Source organism: Myotis nattereri, assembly GCF_964212035.1.
Source record: "Myotis nattereri genome assembly, chromosome: 8".
Classification (NCBI taxonomy): Eukaryota; Metazoa; Chordata; class Mammalia; order Chiroptera; family Vespertilionidae; genus Myotis; species Myotis nattereri.
Window position 1 is genome coordinate 59,931,327 of NC_138083.1, and position 27,168 is coordinate 59,958,494.

General features: G+C 43.5%; 1 long non-coding RNA gene across 1 annotated transcript; it reads left to right on the forward strand.

The window, feature by feature from the left end:
• The first annotated feature begins 1,029 nt into the window (after nt 1-1,029).
• Nucleotides 1,030-15,062, forward strand: LOC308523059. The gene is made up of 3 exons (XR_013996286.1): nt 1,030-2,379; nt 3,105-3,377; nt 14,899-15,062. It is a non-coding gene; the product is annotated as an uncharacterized lncRNA (long non-coding RNA).
• The last annotated feature ends 12,106 nt before the right edge of the window (nt 15,063-27,168 follow it).

The following is a 27,168-nucleotide window of genomic DNA, read 5'->3' on the forward strand; positions in this document are numbered from 1 at the left end:
TTCCTAATCTTACACAATAAAGGACAAATTCAAAGACTTATTGGGAAATAGGAGGAGACACTTTGGAGGAAAGATATTCAAATTTTTCTTTATGTGACCTTCTACTAATTCATATGGCATGCTCTTTGGTTTCAAGTTTATGGCTATATTACAGTGAAAATGAAGCTCCTTTCAGTATCGTGTGATCTAAGGCCTCACAGTGCCCATGTTCACCTGGACCTGGTTGCGAGGGCTCTGAAACTTGGGAAAGCAATGACGCAGATGCTAAGTGGGGAGCAATATACTTCCTAACACTAATAACCCTCCAACCAGTTAAGAAGTCCAGATGGAAGTATGATGGCTAGCTTGATTTTTGAGAAGTGAGGGCAAGATAGAGTAAAATTATAGACTTTCAGAGTTCTTGCATTTCTATGATTAACTTCAAATTGATAACTGAAGTAGATTTTTTTTTTCCAAATGTGGGTTGCGAACTCCTGTTCTGAATGTCAGATGGAGAAAGACATCCATACCTCAGGAGCAGTTCATGCTCTACTTCTTTCCTCGGGCCCTCCCACCTCCTGGCAGCATGTTTCCCTAGGGGTAAGCAATCTGGAAGCAGAGAGTGGCTTGTTTTCTTCTTTTAGGAAAACAAGAAGACTACAGAATTCCTCTACCTCTGAAGGTAAAAGTGAATTCAAAGGCAATGGATCAATTCGAGGAAAATAAAAGGACAGATCTATTATTTCATCCAAATTTCCCATGCATGCTTGCTCCCCCTCACCACCCCACCCCCACCAGAATTTTTTTGTTTTCACATTCTCTGTATAATCATAATGGAATATTGGCTCACTTGGACCGAATTCTCACCATTTCCCATTTGGTTGCTTTTCCCAAATTACTAAAGCCTCCGTGATGTTATATTCCACCATAGGGATGGTCTTTTGTGTTGACTGATGAGTTTTCAGGTATGTGCAGTCACCGAACAACTGACCACACCATTGTCAGGGTTGCGGGTGTTCATGGGAGCAAGGCCTCTGTGTGAGGGCTCATGCTCAAACTTAACTGTTGGTTTTCATTTTTCATGGTTTTGAGAGCTTTCTTCCTTGCCCTTCTTCTGTATTTCATAGATATCTCGGTGATAGCATGGGTCATGTTCCTGCACCCATCCTTTTTTCTCTGCCCCAGCTACTCTCTCTCACACTTCCTCTAGCTAGTTCTTCTTTAAGTCCAGTTCCCAGCTTACATACCACCTTCTTTTGAAGCCTGTCCTAATCTCTCCGTGTGAAATTGATATCAAACAATCCTGTTATCTCGTTAAGCTCTTCCTCAGTTTTTCCTTCACAATGCAAATTCTATTTGCCTTTTTATTTAATTCCATTTGTCTATTTCCCTCACTGGCACCTAAGAACCCTGAAGCTTCAGACTCGGCCTATTTGTTCACCACCCTATTCTGGGGCCTGGCATGGTGCCTGCCACGTGGCTGACACCTGGGAAAGATTGATAGACACTTACTTGTCCTCTAGTCTAAGCCTACATGAAGGCTGCACTTCCGGTACAAACCAGTACCGTCAGAACACTACACCAGAAACAGGCTGCCAACAAGCGTTTGACAGACTGTAGAGGCTCTTTTCAAAATAATTGTTTGTATGGGTAACGTCAACTTTAATAATTTCTTAAGGTGACTAAATAGGAACATAAACAGACGACACCAAAACTTCCTTCAAATTTTATCTCCAGGAGGGGCGAATTCTGCTAGGAATACTCTGTTGTTCTACTGTGATTAAAATTGGGTTTAAAATTCATGAAAAATAATTTCGGATAGATTAAGCAAAATTAATGAATTTCTACCTTTCTTTCCCCAGTAGCTCCGATTTCTACTTCCATCTGGTGCTTGGACCTGTTTTGATATCCTTCCTCTCTTAACACAAAAATTAGTGTTTGACTCCTTTATTCACTCCACAGAATGCATAACTTAAAACAATCATTATTCCATCTAAGGATGTTTATAATATAAGAATCAAAGTGACATAATGCATTACATAGTCCAACCACCTTGTTTTTGTCCTCATTTGCATTTTTACATACTAATATGATGACATCACTCCCTCAGGCAGCCTCTTCTCCTTCCAGGACCCTCGGCACTGACGAGCAGGGTCTTGGGACCTGCCTGCCCACTGCGCTGCCTGTAGTGAACCCTCTTCCACCTGGGCCATGCTCACACTTGCCTCTGCTGGTGCAGACATCTCCTTTCCTGTGGCACATGCGTGTGCGCTTGCTGCCTCCCGTCTCACTCCTATGTCTTCATTGCCAATGCACTTATATGTTTCTCCTGGGACAGTGAGCAGATTCTCATCTTGCAACCTGTATCACCAGCCCAGCCCAGGCAGGGCCTGGCCCAGGGTAAGTACAAAGTCAACAAAGCAAATGAAGGAAGCTAAAGAGCTGGAGTGCTAAGGGTAGAATTTCAGAGATCAGCCAGCAGAACAATATTATGTAAGGACTGAGGTGTTGTTTCCCCCAAAAACTGAACCTCCCAAGCAGCTGTGCAATCTGCCACTGCTTTTTTATCACCAAAAAGAACTGTCCCTTGCCCTGGCTGGAGTGGCTCAGTTGGTTGGGCATCATCCGTGCACCAAAAGGTTGCAACTTTGAGTCCCAGTCAGAGGATATGCCCAGGTTGTGGGCTGGATCCCTGGTAGGTGCTGTGCAGGAGACAGCCAATTGATGTTTTGCTCTTGCATTGATCTCTCTCTCTCTCCCTCTCTCTCAAAAATCAATAATATCTATAGTTTTAAAACTGTGCCTTGTTTAGTAAATGACACACACACTTGCAGGGCATTGGCTAAGATTGGTTCATCAGTCAATCAATAAGTGTATTTTTTATTATCATGTGCTGTATACACCACTAAGTAATATTGTACAGGGTTGGGCAGTCTTGCCTCCCCCATGAGACTGCCCTGACATCATTGCTTCATGCACACTCTGTGCTCTAGGCTGAATGAAAGAGCCTGTCTAGCCTGGGCTGACTCTCTGCCCCCTACCCTGCCTTAACGTCTTCAAGCAACGCTGACAACAGTACACCTCTGCTGTATTGACAGTCTCCCCCTCTGTTGTTCTACCTCCAGATACTTTCCTATTGGACTTCAGTGAGCAAGCAGACGAGCTAGAAGGATTAGGAGGGAGTCGATGGAAGCTTTGCCATAGTTGTAGTCCAGGGACCTGTAACAGCACAGTGGTCTGGAAAGGCATCAGAGCCGGGTGGTTAAAATGGCAGCTCTGCAGCCTTCTGCGATCCTGGGCACAGCAAGCAATCTTTCCTCTGCTGGGAGAACGGGCCTGACGACTCACAGAGCTCACAGAGGAGACAGTGCAGTGCGAGTGAACGGGCCTGGTTCGAGGTAAGTGCTCTGCCATTGTTTATTTCCATCCTCAAAGGAGACATGAGTTCCTGGATTAGGACTTGTCCAGGTGCCAGGGGGCATTTAGCAGTGGACCAAACTTATTTTCTCTAAGGCTCCCCCTTTATTTTTTTCCTTCACTGAGAGAACAATAGCCTTCCATAACTTAAGGCTCTACTCACAAAACCTCAAAATCCTCCTGGAAAACCTGTACGGTGCCTGCACCCACCTGCTAAGAGTGTGTGGTTTCTCCAAACTACATTTCTAAGAACTAGCAAGAGTCTATTCCTAAGTTTTTGGAACTGTTGAGTTTCCAACTGTATGCTCTTCAGGGCAAGAATGCAGCCCCTTTATCTTGTTATTGTTGTTATTCAGCTGAACTTCCATTGTAAGGAAGCTTAGACATCCATGACACTTTATGAATAATGAACAATGACTGTAACCTTGCCAGAGCGGGCAACCTAATCAGTCCAGCTAAGATAGAGTGTGTGTGTGTGTGTGTGTGTGTGTGTGTGTGTGAGAGAGAGAGAGAGAGAGAGAGAGAGAGAGAGAGAGAGAGAGAATGAGAGAGAGAGAGAGAGAGCCCTTGCCAGTTTGGCTCAGTGGATAGAGTGTCGCCCTGTGGACTGAAGGGTTCTGGGTTCAATTTCGACCAAGGGCACGTTCCTCAGTTGCAGGTTCTTCCCAGGCTTCTCTCACATCGATACTTCTCTTTGTCTTTCCCTCTCTCTAAAAATCAATGGCAAAATATCCTCAAGTGAAGATCAAAAAAAAAAGAAAAGAAAATGGGAGGAGGGGTACGGCGGCGGGGGGGGGGGGGGGTGACAAGCAAGTGACTATATGTGTGAGAGTGTGTGAGCATGTGTATGTGAGCGTGTGAGTGTGGGTGTGCATGGAGCCCTAAACAATAGCTCTAGGGACTGAGCTATCCTATATAACAAAGGGGTAATATGCAAATCGACCAAATGGCAGAAAGACTGGTGTCTATGATGTGCACTGACCACCAGGGGGCAGATGATCAACACAGGAGCTGTCCCCTCGTGGTCAGTGTGCTCCCACAGGGGGAGCACCGCTCAGCCACAAGCCGAGCCCAGAGGTGGTGGCGGGAGCCTCTCCTGCCTCCACAGCAGTGCTAAGGATGTTGGGAAGCGGGGGGGGGGGGGGGGGGGCGGGGGGGGGAGCAGGAGAGGGAGGAGCAGGCCTAAGCCATCAGTCAAACATCCCCCAAGGGCTCCTGGACTTCTAAAGGGCACAGGCCAGGCTGAGGGAACTCCCCCTCAGTACACGAATGTTGTGCACCGGACCTCTAGTATATTTATAATTGTGAAGAATTCATCTCATCTCCTTTGGGTTCTCATAGAACAGGTCACCAAGTTCTTAAAAACTTATTTTGTCCTTGTGAAACTTGCAGTTACTATCATCACTATCTTTTGTTTTGTTTTTAATCCTATCTTTCTAGGCATGAGAGTTGTATATATTTAATTTATATATATCAGAGAGGAAGGGAGAGGGAGAGAGAGATGAGAAACATCAATGATGAGAATCATTGATCAGCTGCCTCCTTCATGCCCCCCACTGGGGATGAGTCTGCAAACAAGGCATGTGCCCTGACCAGGAATTGAACATTTACCTCCTGTTTCACAGGTCAACAATTAACCACTGAGCCATGCTGCCTGGGCCTAAGCACGAGAGTTTTTCCCTAATGCTGCTCATGTTCATTCCCCTACCCAAATTCTCATCAGAGGATTCAGCAAAATATTTAATCACTAGTCCAAGAGTCTTCACTTCTGGGGAAGCCTCACTAGCCCCACTTCCACCATGGCCTCTGGCCTTAAAAAGGGAGATGAGGGGGAATGTTGTCGCTGGGTTGGGGAAAAGTTACTCTGTGCCAGGTGGTGTGGCCAACACCAGAACTCCATTATCTCATTTAATCCTCACAACAACACTAGGGGAATGTACAGCTGTTTTGCCCCTTTAAGGAACAGGAAAGTAAGGCTCAGAGACTTACAGAGCTGGCCCAGTGCTATAAGACAAGCTGCAGCTGGGCAGACTCCAGCCACTGTTGACTCAGACCCAGATATTTATAGTCTGGAGGGAGCGGGAAGGGGAAGATCAGGACTCAAGTTGTAAAGAAACTGAGACAGCACCCGGCCTTGCTTCCCTGAGGAGGAAGCGAAAGCCCAGACTGATGACTCTGCAAAGTCATGCATTTCTGAGGGCAGAGCTAGGATGACGATGCAAGTGTCCAACCCCCCAGTCCAGTGCGTGCAACAGTTAAAACCCTGTGTGCTCACTCTTGGGATCTGTAGATTGGCCATGATTAAGAGCTGTGATGTGAGTCTACTGCTTTTGATTTTTCTGTTGATCTTTGTCATAGTGACCCGGAGGTCCACACTTTTGGTCAGGGAAGAAGAAACACATGAAACGGGATGTCTTGCTTTGAGGTACCAACCTGAGCAGAAAGCTCTGTATCACCTTGCAAAGTCCATTTTTCGGAACATTTGTTTTCTTGTCTTAAACTCATAGAAGTGTTTTCTTTCCAAAGGAAACTCTAGGTTTAGTGAAGTATAGATGAGATTAAATTTGCGACAAAAACAATAGTGACAATGGTAGCGATAACAATGAAATGGTTTATTTAGCTTGTCAAGGATGGAGAATGATAAGGAGGGTCACAGTTTCTAAACAGCTAATCACAAGAGAGTTGTATGTTGGGCACAGCCTAGTTCTTCCTTCAAGCTCTTGTAGCTTCAGGAGAGAAAAAATATGTAAAAATCTCCATCTGTATGGCTAAAAGGGCTTTCATCATATTGGTTTTCACTTGACTAAAACAATAACAGCTTCTAGGTTGGGGCTGAAGGAAGGAAAAAAATACTCCAAAGTACGTCTCTCTTTCTTGCCAGTGGCCCAGCATTTAGAGCAGGTAAACTCACTGGGCACTGGATAGAAGGGGATGTCCTTATTCTGTATGTTTTATATTATAAATATATTTCATTACATTGCCATATTTTAAGAACCAAGGGGAAATGTATAAATGAAGACCAGCTGTCTTCTCCCTTCCTCCCCTGCAAGTTGAGTTTTCAGCCAATTATCTTTGCTCCATGGGTTTTCCAACTTCCAAAAAATTTTAAACTGTACTGTGCTATCAACTTTGTTCTTATACGTTTGCCACCTCTCCCATTAAAAAATGTTCACTGTAATTATAATAGACTTTCAGGAAGAAGTGGACTTAATGTACATTTCAATATGCCATGTTCACCTGGATTTATCCTCACTTGACTCAAAGAGATGAAGAACTTACATAAGCCCATATAACTCAGTATGTGGCATGGCTGGAATTTCAACCCAGATAGAGGAAATCAGGGCTGATATTGTCTATGGTACCTGGTCAGAGGAGGATAGGTGTGGGAAAAGACCATGAGGGTGTTGCTATGAAACATAAAATAGAGGTGAGGGAACAGCAACATTTAGTGTCCTTGAACAATAATTTTTCTTGATTTCTCCCTTCTTCCTTTCACCTGTTTTTCTTTCCATCTTTCCTTTCTCTGCCATATCTTTCCCTCCATGAACATGTATGGAGACTACCATGGATTAAGATTGAGGCTAAATTCTGAAGTCACAGTGGTTCCTAAGACAGTGTTATTCTGCCTGTCTTTAGGGAGCTCACAATTTAATGGAATTAAGCAATACAGTGCAGTGAGCTCAGAGCACAAAGGAGAGACATGGGCGCTTGGCCTAATTCTGAGTGACAAAAAATTGGCTCTTCCAACCACTAGAGTCTCTTGTTCTTTGACCCATTTGTCCTTCATGTCAATACCATCTTTGTCATCACAATCATCATTATTAACATAATGACTATTTCTAGAAATCCTACTATTTGCCTGATACCATAGTAGATGTTGTATACGACTTATTTAATTCAATTCTCACAACAATCCAGCAAGATAATTATTACCAGCTGGAGAAAACCGATACTTAGATTAGCTCACCCAAAGTCAACAGTAAGCGAGGCTTCCTGATCTGCCCTCCTCCTAGGACTTTTTAGAAGTCTCTTCTATGGGCCTCCCTAGTACCCAATAAAGGTCATTATCACTGTGCTTAGCCAGTGATATACATTTAAACACTTTTAAATGTATATACATTTCTAGATTGTGTGCTCCCAGGAACTATTTCTTATTTATCTCTGTTTGCCTAATACCTAACTCAGTACCTAGCTCAGGATTTAGACTTATTTAATAAATAATTGTTTACATAGGCAAAGGCAAGCTTCAAATCCCAATTTTTCTAATTACAAAGCTCATGCTTTCCATTGTGTGACATTGTCCTTCAATTCACACTTTCTCTCTTCGGTGTCCCCATCCCCCTTATAAACAGAGGTTCACCTTTGTCTCACTCTAACCTCTTCCCCCAAAATGTCGAGTCCCTGCTGATAATCATCTTCCTCTTTCTGAGGAGACTTGTGATTGAACCAAAAAGCATAGACACATGTTCTTCACAACCAAATAAATGCCTTTTGGGAAAATCCCTCATAGTCTTCAAATGTAGTCACAGCACAAATGTCAGCATCAAAACAAACTTTTTGTTATAAATATTTACTACATTATGGACAGAGACTTAGGGTTCCATCTGTTCCATGGGATTTTCATTTTAGTAGAATCTTGTGAAACCAGATCCGCAAATCATTGTTCCTATTGGCCATGCATGGAGATATCTTGCTTAAACAGAACCCTGTGTTCAAATGGCATCCATTCTGAACCCTTAGTTTGTCTACTCAGAGCCACAGAAGGCCACAGAGATAAGCAATGGTGGGAACCTGACTCGTCAACAGTGAATCAAGAGGCCTTTCCTGGGACACTCCTGACAGTTCACAGGAGCTTGAAACCCAAGTGGGAACAGCAGATGGAACTGGTGCTGGTATGAAGGCACTGCTACCCCCTCCAGTTCTTTGCCAAGTTCTTTTTCTCTGGCAGGTTTGTAAATGCGCACGTAGGGAGGCCGAGCAGAAGAGGAACAGACCTGGAGACTGGGGACACAGAGAGGGCTGCGTTATATCCAGGCTGTGCGTTGGGAAACCATGACCTTAGCTAGTTTGAAGCATCTGAATTCTAAATCTCTATTTCCTCATCTGTAAAATAAGACTAGCAGTATTATAAAGACTAAATGAGAGAGCACATGCAAACATTAGCACACTTCCATCAGATCATGGTTGGGCAATGCCTCTTTATTCTCCTTGAAAGGAGATAAAAAATTGCATGCAGTGAGGACACCCACACCCCCTACGTCCAGATATCCTGATTCAGTGAGCGGCCTGGGCACCTTAAACATACCCCAGTGAAATCTATGTGGAGAGCCATGGCCTTAAGTGAGGCCAGGAATCAGTTTTCTCAGTTGAGATGAGAATTTTTTGCTTCTAATCTGGAATTGTTCAGGATGTGGCACGCAATATCCCTCTCTACTTCTAAAGCATTTTATGATAATTATGTTTACTCGTCCTGTATCCTTGAGGACAAGTTTGGCTTTAGGAGCTGCACTTTCTCCTGCAGGACACAGAGGCAAAAAGATTAGCTCAGAATGTCAATGGCAGCAACTGGATTGGAATCCAGAACATTTGTCATCTGCAGTAGCTGAACGCTACAGCCCTTACTCAAGCAGAATGTCTACTGACAATCAGAATAATTGACTGCACTAAAAACTCTGTCAAATCAGGCTCATAAATTGTTGTAATAGAATAATATAAGTTGGCCACACTAAAAAGCAAATATTAATCTTATGATTTGTATTTAAGAATAAGCTGAAAATCTCACTCAGTTATTTATGGGCATTATTAAGGACTAGTTCTTCAACTTAGATTTCTAGTGGGAATAGAGCCAAACTCTATGTATAAGCAAAAGAAAATTGTATCAAATATAGGTTTTGAGGTACAAAAATAGGGAGATACTAACAAGAGATCTTGGGAAGTTGCAAGAATTTTATTCAAATGGGAAAGTTAAAGTCTGCTTTAGTAACTGACCAGGAAGCTCTTGCCCCAAGCTGCCAATTTTATGCTGAACTCAATGAGGGTTTGGCATTTCATGTTTTGTTTTCAGAACTGCTTTATGTAAAAAACCCACATTAGACAAACAACAACAGACCAGTTATCTGCACACTACCATCGGCTGGGAATTTTGTTTAAATGTAATTTTCTGCCCATTCTTCTGTCAAATAGATGAAAAGCATGAAGACAATGTCAAACATTGTACAAAAATAATTTGCTAAAGGTTATGAAGTAGCGACAAGAATCCAAATAATAACATTTTCCTATAACACGATTATCTTTCAAAGTTACTTTTGTACCATTCTTCCTCAGTTCTGTATAAAGGGATAAAGAATATAGTGTCCACCACTCTGGTGCTCCAACTGTCATTTTTGCCTTGAAATATCATAAACTGTGCCATAATATAGAGGCATTTAATTAGCGTCATTTAACACATTGTAGCTCACCAATGATTTTTGCATTCAGCATGTTTCAAACAGCTGAGCTTTAAAAATGTGAAGATTTGTTCACCACTAGATTATCCATGGGCCACTGCAGCTGCGCAGCCCTCTGAATATGGTTCGCATATGTAGCTTAATGACTCCTCAGAAGCAAGATAGAGTCACAGAAATAGCAGCAAAGAAAAATCCCCAGCCATGAAAGTGGGACCCCGAATGGGCGAAAGACCTCAGAACAAGCCTGAAGGAAAGCAGGCAGTGGGCCAAACGCAGAGTGGGCCCGAGGCCTTGGGGAATGTAGTGGGCCCTCATGTCTTAGCTTGAGTTCTTGGGGACTCTGTGTGCTGGGGAACTCAAGGAGTACTTTTACAGAGTGATCCCCCACCAGCCTCAAGCACAGGTATGAACTGCATAGTGAGGCCCCTGGGAAGGCTCAAGCTACCCAATTCCAGCTTCTTTCCCACCTGTTCGCATGGCAATGCCCTCACCTCCCATCTGACATGGAATTCCCAGTGTCAAGTTTACTCCTGTAGCATCAATAGGACAGGGAAGACCATTGTCACCAGAAGGAAAATGTTGCCTGAGAGGGACAAAAGCAGCCCCTGAATTTCCCTCTGTTTTTTTTTTTAAACTATATTTCCACTCTTATCACAAAAACAAAACAAGTCTTCTTGATAATTTGGATGGCAGGTAAGAAAAAAACAATTTAGAAATATTGAAAAACAGAAAAAAGAAGGTATGAGACATCCCATTAATTTCACAACCCAGATATAAGCATTGTCAGCCCCAAGACCAATGTCCTCTCAGTCCTTATCCTTTGTAAGAACAACCTTCTACACATACTTTATCTATATCTATTATTATTTCTTTAGGATATGACCCTATATGGAATTTCACTGCCTCAGATGCTATGCATGTTTTAAATCTTTTAAATAAATCTTACAAAATTATCATCCAGAAAACTTTTATGTTTGCATCGGAAGAAAATGAGAGTGACCATTTCCTAACACATTTGCTTAAAGGGAATATTATGTTTAACTTGCTAACTCAAAAGATGGAAGTCATTTCATCGTTGTTTAAATTCACATTACTTTAACATCCCCCTTGAATTTTCACCTCCACTTTTTATTCCTCAAGAGTTGGTCCTCAGAAGACTCACTGAACATCCCCCTTTATCTCAGGCTCACCTTTTCAGAAAGAATGTTACTGCATAATTAAGCTGAATAAGAAGAAATAAGTATAGAAAATTAAAATAGCATAAAAGTACATCTATGTATGAAGACTAAGTTGAGGATCTTAAAAACACTAAAGATAAGCAAAGAATTTTTCAAAAATCTGCATCCATCTTGCCTTGATTGTTTCCTTGAAAGAAAATACAATTGCTCAAAGCGAATTCATGTTGCTGGTCCACATATTCCAAGCTCTTAGAAGTCTGCCCTATCAATTCTGATGTTTCTCTATTTTATGGGTCAAAATGTTGAGAAATTGTTCTGAATACAAATTCTTAAATGTGGGTCTTGATAGTTGCACACATTAGTAGAACTTTTAAATTATACTTTGTTCCATATTTATCAAATTGACTCTGTTTAAGAAGAATAAGTTTACAAGAAATTTTGAAGAAATCCAGTCCTGTGTATAGTGAAATCCCAGAAATTCCATTTCTCAAAGGAAAAGGTCAGAGTCAATATCAGAAAGCTGTACTTGTAAGGCACATTTTTCATGGTCAAAATAAACCTGATCTTGCATAGGGTTTGGGAAGAATGGAGTCCAGGGATTGGTGGACTTTCACTAGTGGTAGTGTTCAGGGATTGATTGACCTCTGTGTGGAAGCAAGGCTACTGGAAAGAGAATCTAGCTGACGGGTTGGCTTTCAGACACATAGGGCTGTCACTGACTGGTTGAGTTTCAAATGTGTGGGCTGTCACTAATTGGCTGACTTTCAAAAGCAAGTCTAAGGAAGGAGTTGTCATAGATCAAGTGGGTTCTGGTGACTGCGTGTTCATGGCTTCCAACAGCCGCCAAAGACAATCAGTCTTTTTCTTTCTTGAATTTGAAGGACAGGAACATTTTATTCTCACTAGGTTGTCTTACCTTTAAGATTTAATCCCTTTTCACTAATAATATGCAGTTTAATAAAAATGGACAAACTAGAGCAGTGATGGCGAACCTCTGACACGGTGACACGCGAATTCATTTTTTTGGTTGATTTTTCTTTGTTAAATGACATTTAAATATATAAAATAAATATCAAAAATATAAGTCTTTGTATTACTATGGCTGCAAATATAAAAAAAATTTCTATATGTGACACGGCACCAGAGTTAAGTTAGGGTTTTTCAAAATGCTGACACGCCGAGCTCAAACGGTTCGCCATCACTGAACTAGAGACTCTACTGAATGACCAGAGTCTTTAAGTACTGGTATTTGAGTTTCAACTACTTGTAGAGCATTAACCTTCAGATTAATGTCTAAGAATAGTATCAAAAAGTAATAAAATTAAATAGTTCTTTGGACTTACACTGAGTGGCCAGATTATTATGACCACTTGACGTTTGTAGGCAAATTAGCTACAATTTTGCGCTGAAATTGCTAGAGTGCTAGACCATTATAAATAGGGAAGCAGGTTGTTTACCATGACAGTGGAAGTGATTTTTTTCTGAAGATATGGGTAAACAACGCGATTTAACAGTCTTTGAACGTGGGATATATTTGAACGTGAGTGGCCAGGTTATTATGACCACCTGACGTTTGTAGGCAAATTAGCCATACACTTCATCGTATGGGATATGGAAGGCGAAGGCCTGTTTGAACACCTTTGCTATCTGCAGTTACCAAGATAAAACGTCTCCAATTAGCACAGGAACACAAGGATCAGACAGTCAAGCATTGGAAAAAAGTCATGTGGTCCGATGAATCATGTTTCCAGTTGCATCATGCAGATGGCAGAGTGAGAATTTGGAGGGAAACAGCATGCACCCCACATGCATGAGCACAACCCTTCAAGCTGGTGGAGGCAGTGTTATGGTTTGGTGCATGTTTTTCTGGCATGATTTGGGCACTTTAATTCATGTGGAATAACGTCTGAATAGCACAACATACTTAAGTATCATTGCTGATCAAGTTCATCCTATCATGTTGATGGCATATCCCAATGGAGATGGCTTCTTCCAATAAGACAATGCGCCATGCCACGGTGCTCATATTGTGCAGGAGTGGTTTCAAGAACATGAGGGAGACTTTACCTTGCTTAGGTGGCCCCCACAATCACCAGATCTCAGTCCAATTGAGCATTTGTGGGACAAAGTTAAAAGAGCCATCAGGCAGCTGGTTCTACAACCATCAAATCTCACAGAACTGGACAATACTCTTCATTAGGCATGGTGTCAGATTCCTCGCATCACCTTTCAACATCTCATGGAGTCAATGCCAAGAAGAATCGCCGCAGTATTGAAGGCAAAAGGTGGCCCAATGAAGTACTGATGGGGTGGTCATAATAATCTGGCCACTCAATATATATACTAGGGGCCCGGTGCACGAAATTCGTGCACTGGGTGTGTGTGTGGGGGGGAGAGTGTCCCTCAGCCCAGCCTGCCCCCTCTCACATACTGGGAGCCCTCAGGCGTTGACCCCCATCACCCTCCAAGCGCCTGATCGGCCCCTTGCCCAGGCCTGGCACCTCTGCCAGAGGTGTCAGGCTTGGACAGGGGACTCCCATCTCCCCCCCATCACTGGCTCTGGCCCCCGCCCAGGCCTGAGGCCTCTGGCCCAGGAATCATGCCTGGGCAGGGGACCCCCATCTCCCTCTGATCGCTTGCTCCACCCCCCGCCCAAGCCTGACGCCTCTGACCCAGGCTTCAGGCCTGGGCAAGGGGACCATCATATCCCCCCAATCCCCGGCTCCGCCCCCCACCCAGGCCTGATGCCTCAGCCAGAGGAGTTGACCCTCATCACCCTCTGATCACCAATCACCGGATCGGCCCCTTGACCAGGCCTGAGGCCTCCGGCAGAGGTGTCAGGCATGGGCAGGGGACCCCCAGTTCCCCGCGGTTGCAGGCTCTGCACCTGCCCAGGCTTAATGCCTCTGGCCTAGGCGTCCAGCCCAGGCAGCGGGGACCTGCAGTGGCAGCGGGGGGCGCCACGATCCTGGGCTTCACTTTAGGCCCAGGCAAGGGACCCCTAGCTCCTGGGACTGCCAGCTTCGACCATGCCCAGCTCCCATCGCTGGCTCCACCCCTACTTCCTGCTATCACTGGCCAGGGCGGCAAAGGCGCCTGATTCTCCGATCATGGCTGGGGGGCAGGGCAAAGGCGGCCCCAGGGCCGCCTTTGCCCTGCCCCCCAGCTCTTAGCTCCCCCCTGGGTTTCCGATCACTGTCAGTGGCAGGGGGCTTCTTCCTGCTTTCCCTTTCACCTCCCTGCATTGTGCCTACATATGCAAATTAGCCGCCATCTTGTTGGCAGTTAATTTGCATATAGCCCTGATTAGCCAATGAAAACGGTATCGCCGTACACCAATTACCATTTTTCTCTTTTATTAGTGTAGATATATCACGTTCTAAAACTGTTAAATCGCGTTGTTTACCCATATCTTCAGAAAAAAATCACTTCTACTGTCGTGGTAAACAACCCGCTTCCCTATTTATAATGGTCTGGCCCTCTAGCAATTTTAGCATGAAATTATAGCTAATTTGCCTACAAACATCAGGTGGTCGTAATAATCTGGCTACTCAGTGTATATGTTGACCTTTATTTTCTTACAGGGGAGAGAAACTGAAGCCCAGAGAGGCATCATCACATTGCTAAAAGATGCATCTTTCCCTGGTTTCCTACCCATTTCTTGGCAATGTATATTGGTTAGGCACCAGTATCATCTGATGAGAATCTGGCCAATAAGCATGAAAAAAACTATAGTAATAATTTATTTATTCAAAGTAGTTTTATACATATTACTTAATGCAATATAAGCTAAATAGAAAATGCACTATCAACATAATATTACATATACCTTGATCTTCATGCACAGAATTTTTCCTGTTTTGTTCTTATTTTCTAAGAGAATGGAGAAGTATAGAAGAGAAGAAGAAAGGAATTTGGACAGAAATTTGGAGGAAGAAGATGAGGCCAAGGAAAGAAGAACTGGAATGAGAGAGAAAAAGGAGAATGTGCAGATGCAAGCAGCCCAAATAGTCCATAAAAATAAAATATTGATATGATACATAAAACCATTTGTTTATTTTTCAGGGGGATACAGATCAATTGGTGGTAAAGGCAATGGGGTTTGGCATAGAGATAGCCTAAATAAAAGTTGATAGTTTTACCACTTCATCTGAGGAGGCTCCTGTTATGCTCCTGCAGTGAGCAACAAAGAAAACAATAGACAAACTTAGTGGTAGTTCCCCATTAAAAATACAGCTCACATCTTCTCATTACTCTCATTCTGCATTCTTATCATCATCTCTCTCCTAGTCCATGTTAATAGCCTCTGCAATGGTCTCCATTTTTTTCCCTCCTGCCATCTTCCACATAGCAACAGTTATCTTTTTCAAAAGACACATCTGATTAACTCACTCTGCTCAAAGGCTTCCCATTACTCTTGGTATAAAATCCAAAATCTTTAAAATGCCTAATAAGTAAGTTGGATATATAATTTATCACCCAAATGGAAGCGCTTTGGGAAAACTGGATTTTATCGATGCCAACAGGCAAACACTAGGACTGTCTGGAGCAAACGGGCATTTGGTCACCCTCCCTCTGGGCCTTTCTTTATCTTATCTTTCTACTTTTGCTTTTTCTTCTCCCCCTCACTCACCATGCTCCAACAACATTGGCCTTCTTTCTGCTCCTCAGACACACAGTTCTTTCTCACTGAAAAGTGTCAGCATATTTTGTTCTCTCTGCCTAGGACACTCATGTTCCTACTGGCCAACATCTACTTGTCCTTCAGGTCACAGTTCTTAATCCACAGAACAAACTTCCTTGACTGCCCAATTTAAATTTAAATAGGTGCCCTGTTACAAAGCATGAGCCCTGAGCTGAGCCCTTTATTTTTTCGTCACATTAATTTCACAATTAATAATTTTGTATTCATTTTTGTTGTTGTTTGTTTAATATCCATCTTCCTCTTTAGATTGTGTGTTCCCAAAGGCACTTACTATAACTCTGTATTCAAACTTTTAGCAATGTGCAAGTTACCTAGCAAGCACTGAAGACATAAGAAATATTTGTTAAATGATTTATTAAATAAATATATGGATGGGTGATTGAGAAGGTGGTTATCAACATGTATAGGGTGAGGCCAACACAAATACTTTAAATTAGACTTCTGCTAACATATTAAAAGACTTTCCCAAATAATATGTATCAGTCAGCTTATGCTCAGTTATACTACAGTAACAAACATCCTCAGACTCTCACCAGCTGATGACAATAAAGGTTTATTACATGCATTACATGTCCATTCCAAGTCAGCAGAATATCTTCTTCATCTGGGACCCAGGCTGTTGTAACAGTCCTTATTCCAACAATACTTGTCTCAGAGGGAAATGAGAGTGTGGCAGAGCCATGAGAAGGCATTTAAAGCTTCTGCTCAGAAGGAGCACTCTTTACTTCTGCTTCCAGTCAAAGCAAGTAAGATGATATCAATGGAGCAGAGATCTTGAATTCTTTCATAGGGAGACATCCATAGAAAAGGGATGTTTGGGAGAGAAATCACTGTTTTGAAATATATTATCTATCACATAATGTATAGGTGCTTAATACTTTTGGTAGATAAACTAAAGACAATATTTTTACTTGCATGTTTTGTTAAGGTCTGATAGAGTAACAGAAGATGTGATGCCTTTAATTTTGCTCTTGGGGAAACCAGGACCCTGCAGGCTGAGGCAGCACCCACACTGAGAGAGTGAGCACGCTGACTTGTCTGCCATCATGTTGCCCCTCCATGGGGTTTTATTTCCTTTTACCCAAGCCCAGCCCTTTGATTCACATTCTGATGCTTTATGACATACTCTGATGTCTTTTTCACTTGCAGGAGTTCTCACAATATAAAGTTAGGCTTTTCTATGGAGGAGAGAAATAGATGCGAATGGAAAGAAAACCCAGCCTCTGTTTCTAGGAGAGGAGGTCTGTAGTTAATAACTTCCACAGACCATGACTATCTAATTTCTTAGAAGAAAATTAACATGTTCAACTAGATGGGTTTCAGTCACTCTCCTGACTCCTAATTCTGCTGAAACAAAACTCTAATAAGTTAGGCCTCCTGGGTAAACCTCATCCTCTCCTCATGTGTGAGTGAAATGGATGAAAATCCTGAAGAATTAAGAAGCAGGCGAGAACACAGATCTTAGCCAATAATTCAATTAACATCTGCTTTGTCAGAAGGGTATCTAACATTTTTAGACATAATCTGATCTTCTCTCTAGAAATGGAATGATATTTAAGGGAGAAAAAGTGTGTGACTAAAAATGGAATGGAATGTGGCTGAGACAAAGCTTGGGACAGAAGCAGGGGCCTCTTTTAAAATGTGTATGGGCAGCAAATGTGCAAAATAAAGATTTTTTTTCCCCTCTGGCACAAGTAAGGCTTTGATCCTTTAACCTTCATACATATTTAACAACAGTTGACTTCAATTGCTTCCAAATACCTCCAATCTCATTTAACTTACCTCTATTTTTCCAAGAACATAAAGTCAGAGTTAAAACTAGAAGAACATAAGTGAGAGCAAAATAGGCTGAAAAGGCAGTAATCGTGTAACAGCAATTCAACAAGCAGTGCAGGTCCTCCGCTATGGTCACCCAGGGAAATCTTGGAGGAGAGGAATGCCTATCCATCTTCTGGCTGTGCCGATGCAATGCCTTGTATGGCTTGTGGAACAGTGGACTCGTTCTGAAGCTTTAGAGAAAGATGGTCAAACATGTCTTTATTTTATTAAATTTTCTGTTCAGAGCTTTATCTGCGTGATGCCTACTATCAGAGAATTAAGTTGCGTTTTCAAGGAAAACTAACAGTGGGGTGGTTATTTCTGGGACCAGCAACACCCACCAGTGAACTTTGGTGTCAGACATTGCAGAATGTCAACCGTGTAGTTCAGTTATTACCATTAGCAAGTAGCTAAGGTAAACAAGAGATCAAAGCCGATGTTCATCTCATTTTAAATGTCTTCATTAAGACCATTCTCTTGCTGAATCCCTTGGTACAAACTAGCTAAGTGATGAAAAATAAGAAAAAGCTAGCTAGGACCAAGAGTCAAAACAATTGAACAAAGCAGCTACAGACGATGCCATGCTGACTCATGCTGGCTTTAAGTGGCCAGCTTGACTGTAATGTCTTCATCAGCTTTTTAGGACTCAAGTAAGTTTCATTTTTGTAAGCAACCCAGTGTCTCTAACTGCATTCGATTTCTCCCTGCTACTTGCTTGATTCTGTCGGTAAAAATTCCTTCACATATCATTGGTGAAGTTTAGAGGTGAAACTAGGTGTTTTTTTTTATATATATTTTATTGATTTTTTACAGAGAGGAAGGGAGAGAGATGGAGAGCTAGAAACATCGATGAGAGAGAAACATCGATCAGCTGCCTCCTGCACATTTCCTACTGGGGATGTGCCCGCAACCCAGGTACATGCCCTTGACTGGAATTGAACCTGGGACCTTTCAGTCCGCAGGCCGACGCTCTATCCACTGAGCCAAACCGGTTTCGGCGAAACTAGGTTTTTAAAGTCAATATATTTAATTGGACTTTACTACTTCATTTGCCTAAACATAGTAACAGAGTTACTTATAACTACTATGGGATATAATTCTTTCTCCCAATTGCTTTTTTTCCCCCTGAAACTCCTGAATCCAGCTATCATATCTTTAGTCTTTACATAGGCTATTCTTGTTTCCACTTTTTAGAAAATGGTATCAGCTTTTTGGCCAGATAACCGTAACCCTCTATACCCCTTTTGTACACTCCCCAACCCCATTCACTACTATTGTGTCTAGGAAAGACACAATTACATTATCCCATTTTTTCTGTGTCTCTTTGTAGTTTATATACTATTTGTATTTTAAAATCTGAGTACATGATATGTCTCTCTGTCACCAAGGAGGTATTATCCTATAGTGGTTTATAGCAAGAGCTGGCTTTTTTTTTTTTTTTTTTTTTCTGTAACGGGCCAGATTGTAAATATTTTAGGCAGTGCAGGCCATATGGGTAACTTCTCAACTCTGACATTGTAATATGAAAACAGTCATAGATATGTAATCAAATGTGCATATCTGTGTTCCAATAAAACTTTATTTACAAAAGCAGGAAGCTGACGAGATTTGGTCTATGGTGACCCTTTGTGCAGAGCATCAACTTTGGAGCCATACTTCCTCACTTACTGGCTCTGTGCCCTTGGCAAGTCACCAACCCCCTGTGCCTTAGTCCTCTCATCTTCATGGGAACAATAACAATAGTTGTTCAGTCTTGTGAGAGACCTGGGCAGATGACCCTGTTAAGCTGTGCCCAGATTCCTGACCCACAGAAACTGCAGGCTAATAACATGTATGTTATTTTTAAGCTGTTAAATTTGTGGTAATATTGTTATGCAGAAATATTTAACACAATATTAAAGCAATATTGGATTATAACAGCAATTATTGAAGATAATTATAATGCTTTCTTATCACTGATTGGTTTGTGAATCATCAAAAATATTTATGAATTGATTTTTTAATGGCATCGTGCTAGTCAATTTGTTTCTCTGCCAACAATATGGTAATTAATAATCTACAAAAGCACTTGCATAATCCAGCCTTTTTGGAAATTCAGTTCTCAAGTAGAATTCTAAATCTAGAGACAGTACTAGAGAATGAACAAATTCAAAAAGCGTTTGAAAGAAAAAACACAACTAAGAAAAACTGAAGATTGAAATATCCCAACTGCTCTGTGACTGGTTGGTTTATGATAAGAAGCAAGAGTTAGTCTTGGTTTGAAAAGTGGACAAATGGTAGCTGGGCTTGTTGGGATTCCATACTATTCCTCCAATTTCATTTAAACATGACCTCATACGGAGCTGTGGTCAATGATTGGTTTGGCAGGGAACATCTAGAATAATAATAACCTTCAGAATTAGTATCCTTGGTCTGACAGCTTTCTATATTGTGCAGTGCTTACCCACTGAGGGAAATAGAGCCTAGGTAACTAAGCCACGATAAGCCATATTTTATTTTTCCTGCAAATGAAAATGGGCATGTGTAATCATGATTTGAATGGACCAACTCACGTTCTCCTACACCAGGGAGTGTAAATGTGCCTTGCTAGTCCCGAGACAGACCTATCACAATCAGATTACCCATACTTGCCACTGCTTTACCCCACTTCTATAACCTAAGAAATGACAGGGTCATGTTTAAATGAAACCAGAGAAATGGTATAGATTTAGGATTTAAACACATTTTAATATGTGTTTATCAGTATATTGAGAATGGGCCACAAGAGGAGAAGATGAGATAACATGAGAATGATGGGGATGCTTGAAACCCTGACCCCATATCTCATATCATTCGAGTGTAAAGATTTGGGCCCATCTCAGACAATTGACTGATTTTATGAGAATGCCTGGCATTTTCAAATCCAGGACAATAAAACCCTACCAGATAGTCGGACAGTCCAATGGAGGTGAAGAGTGGAGTTTTCTCCTCCCTTCCCTTAGAATCTTGAAGGATATACTCGGATCCAGATACATTCCTAAGAAAGGGGAAATGGAGGTTATGACAAAAAAATAGCCTAAAACCACTCAAGGCTCTGTGGAAGTTTTAATACTGAACCTTCCTCCTGCTACAGACAGCAGGCACATTGCTGTGCTGTCAGGAGAGTGACTTCCCTCATAGTCAAAGGTGACAGAATAGAGTTTTCAGACCAGCTTTCTCATGAAGTCAGTTTTATGGGTTTAGGGTTCTGTTTAACTGATTATAAACTTCAAATCTTCAGAAAATACCTAACTTGTGTTTTGGACTCACATTAATTTCATTAGTATCTAGTTCAGCCGTGGGCAAACTACGGCCCGCGGGCCGGATCCGGCCTGTTTGAAATGAATAAAACTAAAAAAAAAAAAAAAAGACCGTACCCTTTTATGTAATGATGTTTACTTTGAATTTATATTAGTTCACACAAACACTCCATCCATGCTTTTGTTCCGGCCCTCCGGTCCAGTGTAAGAACCCATTGTGGCCCTCGAGTCAAAAAGTTTGCCCACCCCTGGTCTAGTTGGTAGGTTGTTTCTTCTTCCATAAGAATTATCCTATATAATAAAAGCCTAATATGCTAAGTGTTCAGTTGACTGGTCGGCCATTCAACCAATCAAAGCATAATATGCTAATGATATGCTAAGGCCACTCAACTGCTCTCTATGACATGCACTGACCACTAGGGGCTGACAGTCGACCGGTGCACCAGTCACTATGACATGCACTGACCACCAGGGGACAGATGCTCCAACTGGTAGGTTAGCTTGCTGATGGGGTCCAGCCGATCAGGACTGAGCGAGAAGGGCTGGACACACCCTGGAGCCCTCCCATGGCCCCTTCCCTACTGGCCAACCTCCCGCATCCCTCCCCACCCTGATTGTGCACCTTGCATCTGTGGGGTTCCTTGGCCTGGCTTGCACCTTCTTGCAATCTGGGACCCTTTGGAGGATGTTGGAGAGCTGGTTTCGGCCTGATCCCACAAGCCAGGATGAGGGACCCTACTGGTGCATGAATTCATGTATTGGGCCTCTAGTTTACAGTAATAATCCATGAAGTCATCACATCTAGACTATTAAAACTCACTCTACCTTCCTCAACAGCATGAGCATTGCAGTAGATGAATACTGTGCCATTCTGAATAAACTTGGCAGCTTGTCCTCCTCAAATTCACTGCTTGCTGCATTGGTTTCCTGATTCTTTCCAGATTCAGAAAAGAGTGCCAAGGCTCATAACACTGGGCTGATGTTGAGTGGAATCCAGTGACTTCTGCAACCATCTTACCTCTGTCGTCTCTATATGAACTAGCCTGGAAAGGTACACTTATCTGGGAACCCTGCTGTACCCAGAATCCCACTATCAGATACAGCTGGGCTCCCAGACTCCTTGTTGCAAAAAGAAATTATGCTGGTCATTTGGCTCAAGGCATCTCTGCTGATGGTGATCTAATTATGTTCCTAGCAGCCCTCTTGGTTTTGAAAGGATGTGCTGCTCTCCTTGCAGTGTGGAGCTTAGCCTACAGCACTCTCAGATTAGCGGTGAACCTGTAGGAGATTTATTGCATGTGTATATATGAGAACACAGTTATAAATTCTTGTTTTTATGTGTGCAATTGGCTGTAGCTTTTTGAAAAAACAGTAATTACATTAAACCAGTTCCTGAAACCATAGCACTATAAAGTGCTTTAATCTAGCACATTGGCTTTACTGCTCTCATAATCAATCCCAAAGGTCAGAGTTGTGGTGTGTCATTGCCCCAAGAAGCCCCTCCCTTTTCTGCACAAGCCAGTCACTACTCTAGGGTACAAGACATTGCTTTCAATGCCTAGTTAGCCCTGATCAATTGAAAACTACCTTAAGCTACCCAACGGGCTACTTGTCTTCTCAAGTCTCACCTACCTGCTCCCCCAGGATCCACTTCTCTTCTGTCTCTCACCTGGAAGCCTGAGTGAGAAAGAACTGTCTTCCCACCAATAACCCAATTAACAGCAGCTCTAGAGAAAGAATGAGCAGAGTGCAGGCTGGTTAGGGAAGCATGAACAACATGCCAGCAACTCAACACCACTTCGCTTATATCCGCTAGGGATTCCAAGAAGCCACCCGCCAACATGCCAGTTGTCCTGCTATAATTAGAAGAGGGTTCTATTTCCAGTTTGAATTGGAAATAAAAGACTGATATTTTCTCTTGCAACCCCGAATTATGTTTAAACAAAACACATTTTCGTTCTTTCCCATAGCAAAACAATAGTCTCCTTTAACCCTTCCCTTTCTGCAGAGTTCTAAAAGAAGTTGTCGTGCTGCCCTTGATGCTGAAACGTTTTCACATGGGCATTTTCTGTTCTGTTCACAAGTGGATTGAGTGGGCTTCCAAAGGCCTGAGTTCCAGTCAGGATTATTAGAGGTTGTTCATGGGGTGTTGCAGGGAGAAACCTGTGCTGAACACTTCCTGACCCCTATGTGCAGGGAAAGTCATGTGGACAGCTGGAAAATAGAGGCTCTATTTCCTTGATCCTTCCAAGATCTTTCTCCTCTCAGCAAGATGTCTTGGGTGAAGCTAGACTCACTTGGGACCCCATGTTAGTATTTCTTACTAGTAGCATAATGGTTTTAGAAGACCCCTTCCTGTCCTGCAGAGCACCCTTCACCCTTTCACACCGAAGCAGGTGCACATCCTGCAGTGACCTTCTCTGACCTTTTCAGTCTGGGACAGGTTCCTGCCTGTTCTCCCATAAGACTGCTTTTTTCCTGTGGCTGCATCAACCTCATTGTATGATCATGCTCTGCTCCTGGCTCTGTCACCTCCAACTGACTGGAAGCTCCTAGAAGCAAGGATCATCCATGTCTTATTCCTTTTTGTATCCTAGCGCCTGGCACAGTGCCTGGCACACAGTAGATACTCAATAGATTTTTGAATTAATTAATAAATACATGACAACAAAGAATATAAAAAGCAAACTGATCTTCTGGTGAAAGTAAAAGTTACAGAACAACACACACTCCCCCACCCCAAGTCACTCCTGACATGCACAGACCCTGGAGTCCCATTTTCTAGGAATGGAAATGGCACATTCCTCTCATGGTTGCTCCAGGACCAAGCCTGAGCAGTCCTTCCACACTGCGGTCATGGCCAGAAGCAAAATGTTGTAGAACTGACCCCAGTGCTAACAGTCCAGTAGCCTAGGATTTCCAGTTTCCAGTGATCTATCCCTCAACTCTTCACGCATTACATGGAGATAACAATAATATTTGCCACCCTTTACCACTGATGAGTTCTGGGAATGAATGAGGTTGCAGAAAAATAAAGGAATTTTATTTCCTTGAATACTATCTGAGGAAGAGAGACACTTAGTTATTCTTCTCAATTTTATTATTACTCTGGGCAACTGTTATCCCTATTTCTTTATTTTTTTAATCCTTATTTGAGGATATTTTCCCATTGGTTTTTATTTTTTTATCTTTAAAAAATAATTTGAAAGTATTACATATGTCTCCTTCCCCCCCCCCCCCCATTAACTCCCTCCAGCCCGCCCCCGCTCCTCCCCCCGTCCAGCCCAGGCCCCCACACTCCACTGTCTGTGTTCATGGGCCATACATATATGCATACAAGTTCCTTGGTTAATTACCTCCCACCCACCCACCCTACACCACCTTCCCTGGAGTCCCATTGATTTTAAAAGAAAGTAGAAGGGAGGGGGAGAGACAGAGAGAGAGAAACATCAAATGTGAGACAGACACATCAATTGGTTGCCTCACACACCGACCCCAACCAGGGCTGGGGATTGAGCCTGCAACTGAGGTAAGTGCCCTTGACTGGAATCGAACATGGGACCCTTCAGTCCACAGCCCAATGCTCTATCCACTGAGCAAACCAGCCAGGGCAGTTATCCCTCTTTCTATATTCCATTCCACTGAGCTAAGGCACACCCTTAGTGTTTCCACACCCAGGCGGGGCAAGTCTCCCAGGCAGGAGAGTGCCTCAGACAAGAAGCTGCACAGAGACTTTCCCATTTGTAGAAGGCTGCCTCCAGCTGGGAACTGCCCCTCCATACAGGCCCAGGACACTGACTGAGAGGGACCTCACAGGTAAACTTACAAGGACTTCAACATGGGAATTTCCCAGGCATATGCTTTAACTGTGAAAGTCTCTGAGTTTCATATTGGAGCTTTCCACAAATGTCTGGTATCTACACTAATAAACGACAAAGATGCTAATTGACTGTACATTTGCTATGCCCAAGCCATGCCCACCAGCCAATCAGAGCGACTATATGCAAATTAACCCAACCAAGATGGCGGCCGGCAGCCATGAAGCTGGAGCAAGCAGGAGGCTTGGTTGCCCTGGCAATGGAGGAAGCTAAGCTTCCCGCCTGCACTGGCCAGCTGTGGCCTCCTCAAAAGGTAACAAAGTTTCAATTATAGAAGACAAATAAATCCCAGATACCTGCTTCCAGCCAGTCTCCACTGGGAGCTTGGGTGGCTGGGGGCTGTGGCCAGCCTGCAAATAGCCATCAACCCCTTACCCAGGCTGGCCACAACCTCATGGGGTAAGGGTCCCTACTGGGGGGGCTTGGCCAGCCTGCAAACAGCCATCAGCCCCTCACCCAGGCTGGCCAGGCACCCCAGCAGAACCCCTCCCTCCCTGAAGGGGGTGTGGCCAGCCTGAAAACGGCCCTCAGCCCATCACTCAGGCTGGCAAGGCACCCCAGCAGAACCCCCACCCTGATCCCGGACACCCTTCAGGGCAAACCAACCTGCCCCCACCCATGCACCAGGCCTCTATCCTATATAATAAAAGGGTAATATGCAAATTGAACCTAACAGCAGAGTGACTGGGAATCACTGGTCACTATGACACACACTAACCACCAGGAGGCAGATGTTCAATGCAGGAGCTGCCCCCTGGTGGTCAGTGTGCTCCCACAGGGGGAGCTCTGCTCAGCCACAAGCCAGGCTGATGGCTGCCAGTACAGAGGTGGTGGTGGGAGCCTCTCCCACCTCCTCAGCAGCACTAAGGATCTCCGACTGCAACTAGGCCTGCTCCCCGCTGGCAAGTGGACATCCTCCGAGGGCTACCGGGCTGCCAGAGGGATGTCTGACTGCCAGCTTAGGCCCGATCCCCCAGGGAGCAGGCCTAAGCCAGCAGGTGGTCATCCCCCAAGGGGTCCCAGACTGTGAGAGGGCACAGGCCAGGCTGAGGAACCCTCCCGAGTGCACAAGTTTTTGTGCACCAGGCCTCTAGTCCTATATAATAAAAGGTCAATATGCAAATTGACCGAATGGAGGAATGACCAGTTGCTATGATGTGCACTGACAATCACAGGGCAGATGCTCAACCCAGAAGTTGCCCCCTGGTGGTCATTGTGCTCCCACAGGGGGAACAGCTGGCTAGCGCAGCTGCGGTGGTGGAGCCTCTCCCACCTTCTTGGCCGTGCTAAGGAACACCAGCTTCTGGCTGAGTGGCACTCCAAAAGGGGAGCAGGCCTAAGCCAGCAAGCAGACATCCCCCAAGGGGTCACAGACTGTGAGAGGGTGCAGGCCGGGCTGAGGGCCCTTCCTCCTCCAATCCTCCAGTGCACCAAGCCTCTAGTATGACATAAGAGGTTGTCCCATATACACAAAATAGGTCACTGAAAAGCTGAGTTAGAAGTCCTGTATGGGTGGGGCTGGATGGTGGTGGGTCTCTCTGTAAGATGATCCACCTGGGCCATTGTATGACCATGTGCATGTCAATGTGCTGGAGGTGCTGGCAAAGGAGTCATCTATACACTCAGATGGCCTCCATCTACTGGAGGACGATGATGATGGTAAGTTCACTGGCTGGTTCCAGTCATGATCAATTCAAAGTGACATTCATATATCATTCATTCACCCAAATATAGTGAGCCCCAATACTCACTACACAAATTGTTGAACAATGAGAAGAAAAATAAGTAAAATTCCCCATAATGAGTCAGCGTTCACTCTGAGCCAAGCATTGTACTCAATGTTTTATGTGATGACCTCATTTCATACTAACCATCTGGGGGCAGGGACATAGAGGAGGAAATGAGACTTGCTGCAGGTTGCATGGACGGGGGAGACGCCTGAGGTAGGCAGCCCTCTGCTGCCCGCTGCACACATGGGAGACTGTCCGCTCCCATCTGGCGCTCTTCCCCAGCCCTTCTTGACTCACAGTTATCCCCTTGCTTTCTCCTCCCCTCCAGAAGATTCCACTGAGGGAAGAAAATTATACTCTTGGGGCCAGAGAATGATAAACAAGAGCGCAGGAGAAGCTGGGTCATTAAAGTATTAAGTTTCACATGGATTTGATCCCCATGCTAATACAGCTATTCAGGACTCTAGCTAAGCTCCTCACACCGCCCTCCTCTCTGCTTGAATGCCTCACCCTCCCCAGTGGATATGTCATTCAGTGGCCACCGGTTTCCATTTGAAAGATAGAACATTAGAGGTTTAAAAACCCCTGATACTCTGAGATCTGTCAGCACGTCGTAACTTTTAAGAGCAGCAGCGGGGGATTCACAGAATTAGTGTTTTTCACTTTCATGAGTGGAGATGTTTGTCCTGAGAATTGATTTGTCACTGCCTGGTTTTAACTTGCTGACTAGAAAATACTG